General features: G+C 41.1%; 1 protein-coding gene and 1 long non-coding RNA gene across 2 annotated transcripts in view; one reads left to right on the forward strand and one right to left on the reverse strand.

Annotated features, from left to right (window-relative positions):
* Positions 1 to 16,069, reverse strand: part of EDIL3 (EGF like repeats and discoidin domains 3) — a 1,247,867-nt gene that overhangs the window by 51,876 nt on the left and 1,179,922 nt on the right. The gene's annotated exons all lie outside the window — the stretch shown is intronic.
* LOC141096971 (uncharacterized) overlaps positions 1,188 to 16,069 on the forward strand; it is a 24,232-nt gene continuing 9,350 nt past the window's right edge. Inside the window, exons 1-3 of the long non-coding RNA XR_012233823.1 lie at positions 1,188 to 1,233; positions 4,224 to 4,351; positions 7,651 to 7,757. This is a non-coding gene — a long non-coding RNA (uncharacterized lncRNA). The remainder of the gene's footprint in view (positions 1,234 to 4,223; positions 4,352 to 7,650; positions 7,758 to 16,069) is intronic.

Here is a 16,069-nt window from a genome sequence, read left to right on the forward strand (position 1 = left end):
TGCTGCGGTCTGGAGAGTTGTGCTGCATGTCTGTCTCTGCGGGTGATGTGCGGGCGTATGTGCACGCAAAGTGGACATGGAATTTCTAGAAATCCCCTCCACTATGCTGTAACATCTGGCTGCTGTGTGTTGGATGCTGTGGATGTACGCAGCATCCAGAGTTTACTGAATGTGGACACAGACCCTTAGAGCTTTTGCTGTTTTTTCTTTTACAATATGCATTTTGTCTACAGTACATGTTTAATAAAGTTTGTTTTATTCACCAAAAACACAGCGAAAAACAACATTGCGACATTTGCAGCTTTTCTAAAACTTTTTCATTGCTTTCTACGGGTGAAAAAAATTGCTGAAAGAAGGGACATGCTGCGGATTTAAAAAACGCTGCAGTTGTGAAATTCAGTCAGGAGAAAATAAAAGGGTGTGAGGAGATCTCTGAAAATCTCAGTCTTTGCTTGTGCTATAAAATGCTGTAAACTTCTTATTTGCAGAAAAAAACCTGCAAAAATTCTGCATATGAACGTGGCCACAAGCTGCCTTTTAAAGTGCCAGCAAAACATGAGATTTCCGAAATCTCCTACACACGCTTGTTTTTTTCTGACTGAATTTCAGAACTGTAGCGCTTTTTAAATCTGCAGCATGTCACTTCTTTCAGTGTGTTTTCACCCGTAGAAAGCAATGAAAGAATATAAAAAAGAAAGCTGCAGATATTGCAACGGCATTTTTCGCTGCAATTTTTTAATAAGCCCACACTGTGGAGCAGCCTGTCTGAATCCTGTTCATGTCAAGACACTGTTCAGATGTTCAGGTATTAAATACATTAGATAGGGACTGCTTCGACACGGGTTACCTTGACGTTGGTGAGGCAGCTTGGTATACATTTTTTTGCAAAAAAAAGTATCGACTAAACACCCTGTATTTGTTGTTCATCACTTGCTGATTACTGCCATATTTTTGGCTGCAGAGAATTTTTGCAAATTTTTGCAAATCTGCCATTCTATGTTCTCTTGTTATATCTTAGTTAATGGGTGGTGTGAACATTGTCTGACCGACGTGTTCACATTTGTGCATTTCACATGTGTTTTTAATCCATTTTTTCCATGCTTAGCATGGTTTGGGAGACCCCACCCCTCTCCTGTGTGAGGTGTACAAAAGAGCTGTCTCAGACCATAAGCCCACACTGTGGAGCAGCCTGTCTGAATCCTGTTCATGTCAAGACACTGTTCAGATGTTCAGGTATTAAATACATTAGATAGGGACTGCTTCGACACGGGTTACCTTGACGTTGGTGAGGAAGCTTGGTATACATTTTTTTGCAAAAAAAAGTATCGACTAAACACCCTGTATTTGTTGTTCAGCACTTGCTGATTACTGCCATATTTTTGGCTGCAGAGAATTTTTGCAAATTTTTGCAAATCTGCCATTCTATGTTCTCTTGTTATATCTTAATTTTTTAAGTGCTTTTGGTGAATTAAACTATTAAGTCTCATTTACATGTTTAGTATTTGGTCAATATTTCACATCAGGGTTTGTAATGCAGAAACAGCAGTGGAACAATCAAAGGAAAAGTATAATAGGAACACGTCACCACTTCTGGATTTCTCACCCTCCTGGTTTTGCACATACAGATGTGAAATACTGACCGAATACTCAACGTGTGAATGTGGCCTTAAACATACTGTAGACAAAGTAAACATCCTCACTTTAAAAAAAGATGAAAAAAGTGTAAAGAACACCAGAAACAAGCTGAAAAACAGGTGTTTTAAATGCAACATTTTTACTGCCAATAGATCAAGTTTTGGCTACTGAAAAAAATGCATATGAACATAGCCATTGAGTTTCAGAGTAAGACTATCTGTGGTGTTACATAGGACTGCAGGTGACATCTACTACATTATCTGTTCTCTGAGAGTTATTACTGCTATCTCTGGTGTTACATAGGATAAGGTCACAGTCATGTGACTGGTCATGTGAGCTGGGAGGGCTTCTGTTCTGGAGTGTGCTATGCATAGAGGGAATTGTATGGCGATCTGTACACAGCCCCTTCTGAAATGACAGGTTGGTGTGGTGGCTGATTTGCAGTGTGGGAAAACTACAATCCCGGCCGGGATAGTGGGTGGGAGTGTCAAAATCGGGACTGTCCCACTGGATCCAAGACAGTTGGGAGCCCTGCTGTGTTATCTGCAGTGTTAAAAAAAATTAAGAGGGGGTTGGGGGACAACTTTTTGTCTTGGGGTTTGGGCCTCCCAATCTTTTCTGACCCTAGCAACGCTCCTGTGTAATACTTGTAGTGGCAGACCCATTGGCTGTTATAAGGCCCCTGAATATGGGGGCCACAGTGCCAGCACAGGTTCCTCTGCCACCTGTATCCACATCCTGCTCATGCAATGTAACCTAAATGTGTGATTTTACAATGGAAGCATTTGGGGCCCCACTTTAAACTTTTGCCTAGGGCCCCACTTTGTCTAAAACCAGCCCTGCTCTGCAACAAGGAATTTAAAGGTATATACACTGCAAAGTTGGGACTGGTGCCTAATAAGCTTCTCTGGAAGTTCCTCTTCATCTTTAGCTTTGCAGTAGAGGTCTAAAAGTTTTGTTGCAAATTTTCAAAAAAGATTCTTGATTAAAGCCCCACTTCCAGCTATCAACAAGTATCCTCAAACTATAATGCTACCTGCATGATACTTCACTGTGGGTATGGTGACCTTTTGGTGATGCACAATGTGGCCTTGTATCAAACATACCTTTTAGAACTATGGCCAAAAAGTAAAAATTTGCTCTTTTCAGACCATGAAACATTTTCCTTTATGCTTTTGGCAGACTTGATATGGGATGTGGCAGTACATAGGCAGGCTTATATAAGCTTTTCTTTGTAAGTAAAGGCTTCCACCTTGCAACACATTCTCACAGCCAGACATAGGAAGGATATGGAAGACTGTTGTCACATGGAGTACACAACCAGTAGTTGCCAGAATTTCCTGCAGCTCCTGTAATGTTGCTGTAGGCCTTGTGGAAGCCTCCGGGACCAATTTTCTACTTGCCTTTTTATCAATTTTTGTGGGACATTCAGTTCTAGATAATCACATTTTTGTGCCAAATTTTAGCCACTTCTTTGTGATTTGATTTTTATTACATGGCAAATACCTGGCATTGTAACAGAGTATGTAGACTTTTTAAATTCACTGTAAATAGACAAATGTATCAGCCGTCACCTATAAGAAGAACAATTAGATACTCATTTACATTTTATTATGATCGGCCTCCACATGCAAATTGCATACAAATGTCCTGTGTACCAAATGAAAGTTCATGAGGGATTAAGACATTGTCTTGATGAAGGCCTCATCTGTTCATGATTCATCATCTGAGTAAACATTGATCATGTCACCCTATTGAAATAAGATAAGTCTGGAAACTTTGCTAGACAACATCATGCATACTTTAGTAATTTGATTGATAGTCACAAATTACTGCCATATTCGAAATGCATTTAATTGCTAAATTAATGCACTTGTTTAATATCGCACAAGAAGCCTTGCGTAATGAGCGTGACATTTAAAGTACAACTTTTATTCTTTTGGAGTACTTTACGAATTAGTATTCATAGGAGGAATTGTCTGAAATTGGTAAAAATATATTAAATATGTTGCGGAATATTGCAGATTCTCAACAGACTTTGTGTAATCAGTGCTATTTTGTGCAAATGCCATTATTACTGTGCTCGTCTAGTCTTAGACAGATGGGTTAAATTGGACCAAGCTCTTTTCACAGTTGGCATTTTTAAAGCAAATTACAGTATAAACTAAAACCAATTTCCTTTCATGAATAAAAGGAATGATGTACCAGCTCTATTTAGCAAGTTACCATGCTACACGCAGCTACAGCCCTTCAGGAAAACTCATAAATGTTTCCCTTGTTTTGTTCTGTTTACATAGAAAAACTCTCTTGGTGGATCAATACTTAAAGAAACAAAAAAAAACATCTTTGTTGCAATGAAAGGCTATTATAGGCTATTACACACCAGAACAAATGTATACATTATACACTGAGCCGTCCTTCAAGTGATCAATGAAGAACTTGGTTGGTAAACGGTCTCCTGAGAAATTAAATCAACCATGAAGGATTTCAATGTGAACATAGATGAGATTTCTTTTGAAACTTTATCTTACGCTCCATTTATAATTATGAGGCCATACTTTGTGACTGTAATGTACTTTCTTGGCTAGGAAACTGGTATTAAACAACATTTGGAGATCAGGTATAGACGAAGCCTCTCGGTGAAACGTGCGCTGGGGCAGTTCGACGAGGACGCATGTACCAGACCCCCCCTTCTCACTGATATACCATCTATTGCGTAAGTAATTAACTTATGCATTTTTTCATTAAACTATTTAGTACCAGCCATGACACTTGTTAGTTGACTTGAAATTTTAAGTAGATGGAGTTCTTTGTCCTATTTGGATTCTGTTGTGTTACTTTACATCTCTTACTTTCGACATGTTACTGGTGCCACTTTTAGGCACATTCTGTTTTGGCATATGTATGTCTTTTGTGTTTAAATCTTTTTTAAGTATATTTAATAATTTGTTAAGTTTTATGAGAACTTTGTGTGCACTCATTTTCAAATGTTGGTTGGTAGTGTAGAAGTTTGGCTGAGGAGCTTAAGGTGATTTGGCTGCTAGTGAGAACACACATTACTGAGATTCTTTTCCAGCTAAAGCTACGCGGATGGGAATCTCTATCACTCCAAGTAATGGGGAATTTTATAGCATTCATTTGCTGTCACATGATCTATCAATTTGATGAGCTGTCTGGTATGCACTGCCGCAGAAAGAAAGATCTAGTGCTTGTGTGGAGATGCAAGCGGAGTGTCATCCCCAAAGTCATTAGTAATATTTCTTTCTACACAAATGTCTAATTTCTGAATATAATTAGGTCCTTTGAAATTACCCTGTCTGCTACAATCATCTGGGTTTAGACAACCTCATTCAACATTATAGTGTTCAGCAATATCAACAATGAGCTTTGCATTTGCATGAGTCAATGTCCTACAATATAAGATGACAGCAGTAAGGAAATAAATAAGAGTGACAAATGGAGGAGAACCTGGAGGCTTTATGTATCCCACATCCATCATCTGTATCAAAGAAATATGCTATCTACTCCAAAATATCTTCAAGAAAAAAGAAGCGAAGATGTTCTAGAGGAAATACTGTCCCAATGGTCTTCCAATATCTGACTGACCATTCAGCTGTTCATAATCATAAAGATGTTGAGCGTTTGCCCCAAATACAACCTCCTGTAGACATATGTACTGGGCTTTATGTACTTAGGTTTAGCAGGAACGGGGAAGACAAACTTATCTTAAACAAATCCCTTAAGGAATGTTAAAAAACGGATTGGGCACATTGATATTTTAAGGAAATGTGTCATGTGAAAAAAATGCTATTAAACAGCAGATATGGGGTTAATCTGCAGGCTAATAACATTCTGAAGCTGTGTGGCCACCGCAATAAAACCTTGGCTACTTGGAGGAAATATTTTTGTTTGTAAATAATTTTTAATGAATTTTCTTATATATTGGTGGGTAAGTAAGGGAGACGAAAAAGGGAGGGAGGGAGGGTGGGTAGGAGAGGGAGAGTTTGGAGGAAATATTTTTAATCCTCTCAGAAGCCTCAGGCTTTTAGTCATTGATGCTCAGCTTCAACCACCTCTGTACATAATGAGCAGTGGCTGATACCTCACCCTGGCTGTGACTGACAGCTGGCTTAGCACTGATACACTGTAGATCTGTCAGTCAGTGCCGAATTGTGGTTACAGCCAAGGCTCACTATGGACAGAGTGGTGCCTAATGCAGCACCAGCCATGCCTCTATGACTAAAAGGCTGATGGGAAGAAAAAAGATAACTTCCTCCTGGTGTTCAGTGCAATGGCCACACAACTTCAAAATGCTACAGACTAACCCAATATCTGTTGGTTAGTAGCATTTTTTTGACACATGATAGGTTCCCTTTCATGCAATTTGTTTGCTATCTGGGTCATTTCCTTACACAATAACATTGAAATGATCTGTCCCTGGTTATCAAGTTTGTTGGAAAGCTTCATAATATTACATTCATAATAGTAGCCGAGGAAACATATAAGGTTCTTTCATCAAGCCAAGTGATTTTCTCCCCTGTCTTGATGGGGTCCTGTTGGAGTCAGACGCTCCTGATTCATTGAGAGGCACACGTGTCTTGAAAAATCAGGAGCGTCTGTCAGGTGGGGAGGTCCTCCATGCCAGGAATCTTGCTCCAGTCCCTGAGTAAAGTAGAATTTCTATCATAAAGTCTGCCACAGCTCATCATGAACTAGACGAGCTATGGCGCCATGCTCTCACCGCACCCCCATACTGCTCCTGCTCTGCCAAAATGGCTGCCATGAAAACACCAAAATTTGCAACATTTTTTCAAAAGTCTGAGTTGTCCAAAATGTTTCGCAATTTTCAAAGCAATTCACACCAGATTTATGGCAAAAAGGCTTTGATGAGTCAAGACAATAAAGTATTAAAATCAGAGCTAATTTTACAATACAATCAAGAGTAAACTGATGTCTCTTCGGTCACCTATTTTAGGGGATGTTGAACAGTGTTTATGAGTTAAACTAAAGATGGCTAAAAAATTAAAAAGAGTAGTGTTTTATCAAAATGTGGCCCCTGTTTACCATCATAGCAATCCCATGGCCATTAATACACAATCGTGCATGGTGAGTGCGCATCATCAAATGCCTTTAGTGCTGAACATTCACACAAAACTAGTAAGTAGTTGATAACATGCAAAGCGCCATGAAAAAAATGGCACTATAATAATAATAATAATAATAGTAGTAATAATATACACAATTAGTATTGGTGCCACATAACAATGATTACATACAAACACAGGTTTATAGATGGAGGAATAATTTTTCTCTTTACAGCAAATTGTTGTCTTCAGTTTTATTGGTCAAAATACTCAGATATTAGATAAAACTTTTTTTTTTCTTTTAAACAAGTGATTGTGTAATAAAAATGGAAAATATGCAGGTAAAAGTTAACAGACACATTGATATAATCACACTTTTGCTTCATGCTCCATCATTGTACTCTGATCTAAAATGCTATATCACCTTTAATGCAATCACAAACTACGAACCTCCAACTTAGTTGGTTCTTCAGATTACAGATGTTTGGAGTTTAACACCTTCTGGTGTCTTTACTAGTGTGTAATTGATTCTTAAAGCGTAGTCAGCTATGTTTAGTCATTCATTTACATCCCCATCTCTGAACAATATAACTACAACTAGTAATAAAATTACCTTTTGTGACACAATTATATATATTTTCATTATTCACAGCAGTCCCTATGTCATTTCCTGGGATAAGCCAAATAAACAGCAGACTTCCTGTGGACTTACAGTAGGCTTTTAGCTGTAAACTATATCCTGCTTCTTCTTAGTCTGATAACATTGCATAATACTGTCACTGACTCCTGGCTGTACACATAATGGTCCTTATTCATCATTGTTGTTTGCCTTTTAGTGACTTTATGACCTTATTCTAAATAAATTTTACGCCTTTTTTTAGTTTATTTATTTTTATTTTTACTCGCTTATATGGTCCCATTAATTCCGCAGGACTTTACAGACATAATCTTCACTGTCCCCATTGGGACTCACAATCTAAATTCCCTATCATTATGTCTTTGAAGCAAGGGGGGAATCGGAGTACCCACATAAACATGGTGAGAACATGAAAACTTCTTGCAGATTTTCTTTTTTATTTATTTTTATATTTTTCTTTGACAACTTTGCTTATCCAGATGTTTTAGACAGATTCAGGAAATGTGACTCTTACCAATCCTGTCCCCCCTGGATGAGTTTTCAATTTGGAGCATTTTGCAGTTAAATACAAAAATAAACAACATTTTTCATTTTGTGCCAAATTCATGAGCCATGTGTATCATTTTTAAGAGGTTGGTGATAAAAAACTTCAGTGAATATTAGACAAACAAAGACAAGTGACTTCAATAAATTACAAATAATGAATCAGACCCAATGTATTGCTTTGTGAGGGAGTTTTGGACAAGTACTATGGGCTATGCACATGTGAAAAAGTCTTGGGTATACTAATAGATCACAGACTTAATATTAGTCAACAGTGTGATGCAGCAGCAAAAAAGGCAAATGCAATTCTAGGATGTATTAACAGAAGCATACAGTCTAGATCACATGAAGTCATTACTGCCCTCTACTCCTCTTTGGTCAGACCACATTTTAAAAAAGACATCAACAAACTGGAGCAAGTTCAGAAAAGAGCGACCAGAATGGTGACCGGTCTGCAAACCCTGTCTTATGAGGAAAGGTTGCAGGATTTGGGAATGTTTAGCTTGCAGAAGAGAAGACTGAGAGGAGACTTAATAGCTGTCTACCAATATCTCAAGGGCTGTCACATTGTAGAAGGATCATCTTTATTCTCTTTTGCACAAGGAAAGACTAGAAGCAATGGGATGAAACTGAATGGGAGGAGACACAGATTAGATATTAGAAAAAACTTTTTGACAGTTAGAGTGATCAATGAATGGAACAGGCTGCCATGAGAGGTGGTGAGTTCTCCGTCAATAGAAGTCTTCAAACAGAGGCTGGACAGACATCCGTCTGGGATGATTTAGCGAATCCTGCTTTGAGCAGGGGGGTTGGACCAGATGGCCAAGGAGGTCCATTCCAACTCTACGATTCTTTGACATTATATTGTACTAATTTAACTGATATCAACCAATGGCCTTACCTAAACAGCTTTAGTTTTGTGTGTTACACACCTGTCTAAGCTTGGAAGGGCTCCACCTCCTTCCCATATGGCCACTGCTTTCTGCTGCGCTCCTTGTGAGGCTTTACAAGTGATCTAGCATGCCTTCATGGCATCATCCCCCTAGGCCTTCCAGTTTGGATACCCGCTGGGCCTTAACCTTAAACCAGAACTTTGTCTAACAGACTTGTGTTTTAAATTTATCCAAGTCCTCATTTCCTATTGTCTCCTCAAGACTTCTGTGAACTCTTGATCATTCCAGCAGGTTGACTCATTACTTCTTATATGCTTCTTGAACTATTATTAAAGTCTGTTAACAGTACCTGCACTTGCTGCCATTTAACCCTCTTCCTACTGTGAACATTTTTAACTGTTATTGGAGACTTTTCACATTGCCTACACATGGGTGTCTGCTTAACACCTGCTGTCTTCCTATTTCAGTCCTCCTGGTTTTGTGGCTTTCAACATGTCCTGCATTGCCATTTTGTCTGTTGTTCGCATTGCTAGTTATCAGAGTTCACATTGTACCATGTGCCTCAGAGCCTGCTGTCCCAATGCCTGGGCTCCATATGTCCAGGATGTGATTTGTCCTGTGGAGTGTAATATATTGAGGATATGTCCTTTGTGGTGTAATATATAGAAGATATGTCCTGTGAGGTGTAGTATATAGATGATCTGTCCCACGTGGTGTAGCATATAGAGGATGTGTCTTGTGTGATGTGATATATAGAGGATGTGTCCTGTGTGGTGTATTATATAGAGGATGTCACGATCACGTGTGTCCGGACGCAGCGAGTACCGCAAGGCGAACCCATATGACACACGTGACCCTGGAAACACCGCCTCCGGTTGGGCGAATTTAAATAATAAGACGTGCAGCTGGATACACCACCTCCAACTGGCGAATTTAGGTATTACACATATTATACAATAGTCTGGAAACCCCGCCTCCAGTAAGGCGAATTTAAATAATAAAGGGGAACCTGGGTAACATTAACAATGGTCGGTTCTGCGATAGGGGATAGGGACGTGGAGACCTCCTGCACTCCCCTGAGCCAGAGTCTCTGCACTCCTAACGTTCCCTATGCCGGTTCCGCACTGGGCGAAGCACAGGAACCTTAAAACCCTGACTCGCCCTGACCCTAAACTCTCACTAGGGAATTGGTCGGTGCAGAAACTAATCCCACCACTGCACTAAACACACACAAGGGAAAATGACAATACAGGGGGAACACCACTTAGCTTTGCTCTGTTGTGTACGCTCTTACCAACAGAGTCCACCACCTGCGTGCATCTTCTCCTCCACCCGGATCCATCACCATAACCGGATCCATCACCATAGTGCAGCCTTGGAGCAGAGTCCACCACCAGTTGCAGCTGCCCAGTAAACAGAGTCCCAAAGATGAGTCCAGCTTCTGCCAAAAAGTCCAGCATGCTTGAGTCCAGTTTTCAGCAACCAAGTCCAGCATGCTGAGTGCAACTCTCACCATCGTCGCCACTCCACCAAGCCATGCAAGCACCTCCTGCTGACACCATAAACTGCGACTCCACCACGCCATGCCAGCCCTCCATGCAGACTCCATAGCTGACTCAACCCCTCTGGCTGGGCTGCCCAGGACTCTCATTCAGCTCCTTCTTTCACCTAGGCTCCTTGAGAATGACTAACTCACAATATCACCAACAGTGATTGAACACACCTGACTCTCTTTTATAGAGCCTCACACCTGATTTATAATTACGTGCACATTAAACCAAAGAAACTAAAGTGCACTACCGCTCACCACCACCGGGGCAACTTAGAATGAACGACACCACGTGTAATAATTCTAATGGCCACCGGGGGCAATCAACCCACTTTGGCACCAAGCCAAAAGGAAAAAAAGTTCACTTTGTCCATTTACTTGTCAGATTCACCTTGGATCATGACAGAGGATATGTCCCATGTGGTGCTGTATGTAAAGGATGTGTCCTATGTGGTGTGGTATATAGAGGATGTGTCCTATGTGGTGTATTATATAGATGATTTGTCAGCTCTCCTGTGTGGTGTACAATATAAAGAATCTGTAATCTTTCCTATGTGGTGTGGTGTATAGAGGATCTGTCAGCTCTACTGTGTGGTATAGTATATAGAGGATCTGTCAGCTCTTCTGTTTGGTGTAGTATATACAGGATCTGTCAGCTCTCCTATACAGTGTAGTATATAGGTGATCTGTCAGCTCTCCTGTTTGGTGTAGTATATAGAGGATCTGTTAGCTCTCCTGTGTGGTGTAGTACATAGGATCTGTCAGCTCTCCTGTGTGGTGTAGTATATAGGGGATCTGTCAGCTCTCCTGTGTGGTGTAGTATGTAGGTGATCTGTCAGCTTTCCTGTGTGGTGTAGTATATAGAGGATCTGTTAGCTCTCCTGTGTGGTGTAGTACATAGGATCTGTCAGCTCTCCTGTGTGGTGTAGTACATAGGATGTCAGCTTTCCTGTGTGGTGCAGTATATAGGGGATCTGTCAGCTCTCCTGTGTGGTGTGGTATATAGGGGATCTGTCAGCTCTCCTGTGTGGTGTAGTATATAGAGGATCTGTCAGCACTCCTGTGTGGTGTAGTATATAGAGGATCTGTCAGCTCTCCTGTGTGGTGTAGTATATAGAGGATCTGTCAGCTCTCCTGTGTGGTGTAGTATATAGAGGATCTGTCAGCTGTCCTGTGTGGTGTAGTATATAGAGGATCTGTCAGCCTTCCTGTATGGTGCAGTATATAGAGGATCGGTCAGCTGTCCTGTGTAGTGCAGTATATAGAGGATCTGTCAGCTCTCCTATGTGGTGTAGTATATAGAGGATCTTTCAGTTGTCCTGTGTGGTGTAGTATATGGAGGATCTGTCAGCTCTCCTGTGTGGTGTAGTATATGGAGGATCTGTCAGCTCTCCTGTGTTTTGCAGTATATAGAGGATCTGTCAGCTCTCCTGTGTGGTGTAGTATATAGAGGATCTGTCAGCTCTCCTGTGTGGTGTAGTATATAGAGGATCTGTCATCTCTGATGTGTTGTATAGTATATAGAGGATCTTTCAGCTCTTCTGTGTGGTGTAGTATAGAGAGGATCTGTCAGCTCTCCTGTGTGGTGTAGTATATAGAGGATCTGTCAGCTCTCCTGTGTGGTGTAGAATATGGAGGATCTGTCAGCTTTCCTGTGTGATGTATATAGAAGATCTGTCAGCTCTCCTGTGTGGTGTGGTATATAGAGGATCTGTCAACTCTCCTGTGTGGTGTAGTATATGGAGGATCTGTCAGCTTTCCTGTGTGATGTAGTATATAGAAGATCTGTCAGCTCTCCTGTGTGGTGTAGAATATAGAGGATCTGTCAGCTCTCCTGTGTTTTGTAGTATATAGAAGATCTGTCAGCTCTCCTATGTGGTGTAGTATATAGAGGATCTGTCAGCTCTCCTGTGTGGTGTAGTATATAAAGTATCTGTCATCTCTGCTGTGTGGTGTAGAATATAGAGGATCTGTCAGCTCTCCTGTGTTTTGTAGTATATAGAAGATCTGTCAACTCTCCTGTGTGGTGTAGTATATGGAGGATCTGTCAGCTTTCCTGTGTGATGTAGTATATAGAAGATCTGTCAGCTCTCCTGTGTGGTGTAGAATATAGAGGATCTGTCAGCTCTCCTGTGTTTTGTAGTATATAGAAGATCTGTCAGCTCTCCTATGTGGTGTAGTATATAGAGGATCTGTCAGCTCTCCTGTGTGGTGTAGTATATAAAGTATCTGTCATCTCTGCTGTGTGGTGTAGAATATAGAGGATCTGTCAGCTCTCCTGTGTTTTGTAGTATATAGAAGATCTGTCAACTCTCCTGTGTGGTGTAGTATATGGAGGATCTGTCAGCTTTCCTGTGTGATGTAGTATATAGAAGATCTGTCAGCTCTCCTGTGTGGTGTAGAATATAGAGGATCTGTCAGCTCTCCTGTGTTTTGTAGTATATAGAAGATCTGTCAGCTCTCCTATGTGGTGTAGTATATAGAGGATCTGTCAGCTCTCCTGTGTGGTGTAGTATATAAAGTATCTGTCATCTCTGCTGTGTTTTATAGTATATAGAGGATCTTTCAGCTCTTCTGTGTGGTGTAGTATAGAGAGGATCTGTCAGCTCTCCTGTGTGGTGTAGTATATAGAGGATCTGTCAGCTCTCCTGTGTGGTGTAGTATATGGAGGATCTGTCAGCTCTCCTGTGTTTTCCAGTATATAGAGGATCTGTCAGCTCTCCTGTGTGGTGTAGTATATAGAAGATCTGTCAGCTCTCCTGTGTGGTGTAGTATATGGAGGATCTGTCAGCTTTCCTGTGTGATGTAGTATATAGAAGATCTGTCAGCTCTCCTGTGTGGTGTAGTATATAGAGAATCTGTCAGCTCTCCTGTGTGGTGTAGTATATGGAGGATCTGTCAGCTGTCCTGTGTGGTGTAGTATATGGAGGATCTGTCAGCTGTCCTGTGTGGTGTAGTATATAGAGAATCTGTCATCTCTCCTGTGTGGTGTAGTATATAGAGAATCTGTCAGCTCTCCTGTGTGGTGTAGTATATGGAGGATCTGTCAGCTCTTCTGTATGGTGTAGTATAGAGAGGATCTGTCAGCTGTCCTGTGTGGTGTAGTATATGGAGGATCTGTCAGCTTTCCTGTGTGGTGTAGTATATAGAAGATCTGTCAGCTGTCCTGTGTGGTGTAGTATATAGAGGATCTGTCAGCTCTCCTGTGTTTTGTAGTATATAGAGGACCTGTCAGCTCTCCTGTGTTTTGTAGTATATAGAGGATCTGTCAGCTCTCCTGTAAGGTGTAGTATGTAGAGGATCTGCTAGCTCACCTGTGTGGTGTAGTATATAGATGATCTGTCAGCTCTCCTGTGTGGTGTAGTATATAGAGGATCTGTCAGCTTTCCTGGGTGGTGCAGTATATAGAGGATATGTCATCTCTGCTGTGTTGTATAGTATATAGAGGATCTTTGAGCTCTCCTGTGTGGTGTAGTTGTAAGAAGATGAGTCGAGACGAAGTCAGCGGTGTACTTTAAGGCCAGAACTACCGGGGCTGTCGCCACTGTTGGCAAAGGAGATTTCCTCTGGGAAGGAGAGACCTTTCTTTCAGACAGCAGGGGACACGGAGTACATAAAGAGACCTGAGCGCGGGAACGGGTCAGACTTGGTGGTAAGGCAACAGGAGATGGTTGACTCGCACTCCCCTGCTTACACTGACAACTCTACTTGCTCCAGACCTCAGTGTGCTGACCTTGAGACTGCTCGTGATGCTATTAAGTTACCGTCTGTTCCAGCACTGTTGGATACCCCTGTTTTATCCGAGACACAGGACAAACTGCTAGGAGACTACTCCAAAAGATCATGGGCCATTGCAGCGTGTGCATGTGCTCAAAACCCGTGCCCAGCGCGATTTCTGAGGAATTCACATAAAATTCTGTTTCCACGTTCCGGCGTACCCAAGTCAAGCAGTACTGTATCCATCAGCACTGTCGGGGGGCAGTGTTACTCATTTCTCTGTAGCAGAGCCAGAGACTTTGTTCATCATTTGAGATGCCGCTGGGAGATTTTCCAGCTTTCCCCTCGCCAGAAATGCAACTGATAAGTTTCCCTGTTTTCTTGTATATTCCTTTCTCTGATTGCCTTTACCTCCCTGCGTGGAGCATAACTTCTTATTGGTTGCTCAGTAAATACTTGTTAACCCCTTCTCTGTCTCCGGTTACTCACTGCATCCCATGAACTGTTTGTTCCTTACATAGTATATAGAGGATCTGTCAGCTCTCCTGTGTGGTGTAGTATATAGACGATCTGTCAGCTCTCCTGTGTTATGTAGTACAGGGTTCCCCAACTCCAGTCCTCAAGGCCCACCAACAGATCATGTTTTCAGGATTTCCTTAGTATTTGCTCAGGTGATAATTGCTTCACCTGTGCAATACAAAGGAAATCCTGAAAACATGATCTGTTGGTGGGCCTTGAGGACTGGAGTTGGGGAACCCTGATGTAGTATATCACTGATGAAACTCCTGTTGCCTGTGACATCACATTGACAGAGCAGCTTCTTCTCTTCTTCTTTGCTCTTTCACGAAGCATGACTGCCGACACCATTCAGAATAACAGGCAGCTCCCTGCTGCCTAACTGTGGGAAGCTGACTGTCAATCAGAAAGAGTATTCGGCAGTGACACTTGTTAGATGCTGCAGATTTCATGAAGAGACATGTACCTCTTCATGAATAAGGAACATCTGACTCCAGCACACCTCTTCAAAGATTGGAGTGAACAAAGCTGGTAGTGACAAATCGGGCTCATTGTGTTTGTTATTATGGATATCAGCACATTTTGCTGTCCAATTGGTGGTCTTGTATTATTTCTAGATTGTTGATATAGCAGCATGGTGGGCACCAAAAAGGATTGTCTCCGGGGGACCCAAGGTACTCAGGACCAATGCTGATACCGTCCGTATGTATAGTATAAATTATCCTATGTGTTACTACGACATTAAACTACAATATAGTCTGTAGAATAGTAATATGCTTGTTACATAATACTTTGAGAGTTGGAGATACACTTAAATTAAGTTCTAGCTGTGTGTGTGCATTTATGTATCTGTGGGTGGGAGAGGCAGCATACAGTATTGTATCCCTGGTTGAAGAAATGTCTATAGCTCTGTACACTATGCCAAATATTCAATAAGAACACTAGATGATATAAAAGTTTTCTTTGCAGAGGCAGAGTCACAATTAGGTCTTATGATGTGGATATGTTTTTATTGCCAGATTTCAGTATATTATGACACGCTTGCGGCTTTCTGTTCTCTCTGCTTAGCAGGTGGTATATGTGATGTGTCTACAGTTTGCATCTCTCCTCTTTGATAAAGTACACAGACGGCATGAAGTATGTGGATATAACTGTACTCCTTATGCGGCTGATGCTGAATAAGGATTTTCAGTTTATGGAATTTCACATTGATGTATTTTTGCATACTCAGGCTGTGCATTGCAGCTTTTCAGAATATTTTTGTCAGGCATTGTGTCTAACAGCATGACTCACGAGGAACATCTACCATACACCGTACATTCTAAAATAGAAATTGCAGACACTCTCAGGTGGGTGCAAAGAAATTGTAATTTGCCTTCCCATTTTTATTTTTAAAGCTTATTTTAGGCAATTTTGCTATTATGTCCTCTAAACAGAATGCCCATGGATGTAGCTTTGGTAAGTGCAGTGGTACCAGTTGCTCCCTGAGTTTTTT

Source organism: Dendrobates tinctorius, unplaced genomic scaffold (genome assembly GCF_039654945.1).
Source record: "Dendrobates tinctorius isolate UK_male_01 unplaced genomic scaffold, ASM3965494v1 ptg000003l, whole genome shotgun sequence".
NCBI lineage: Eukaryota > Metazoa > Chordata > Amphibia > Anura > Dendrobatidae > Dendrobates > Dendrobates tinctorius.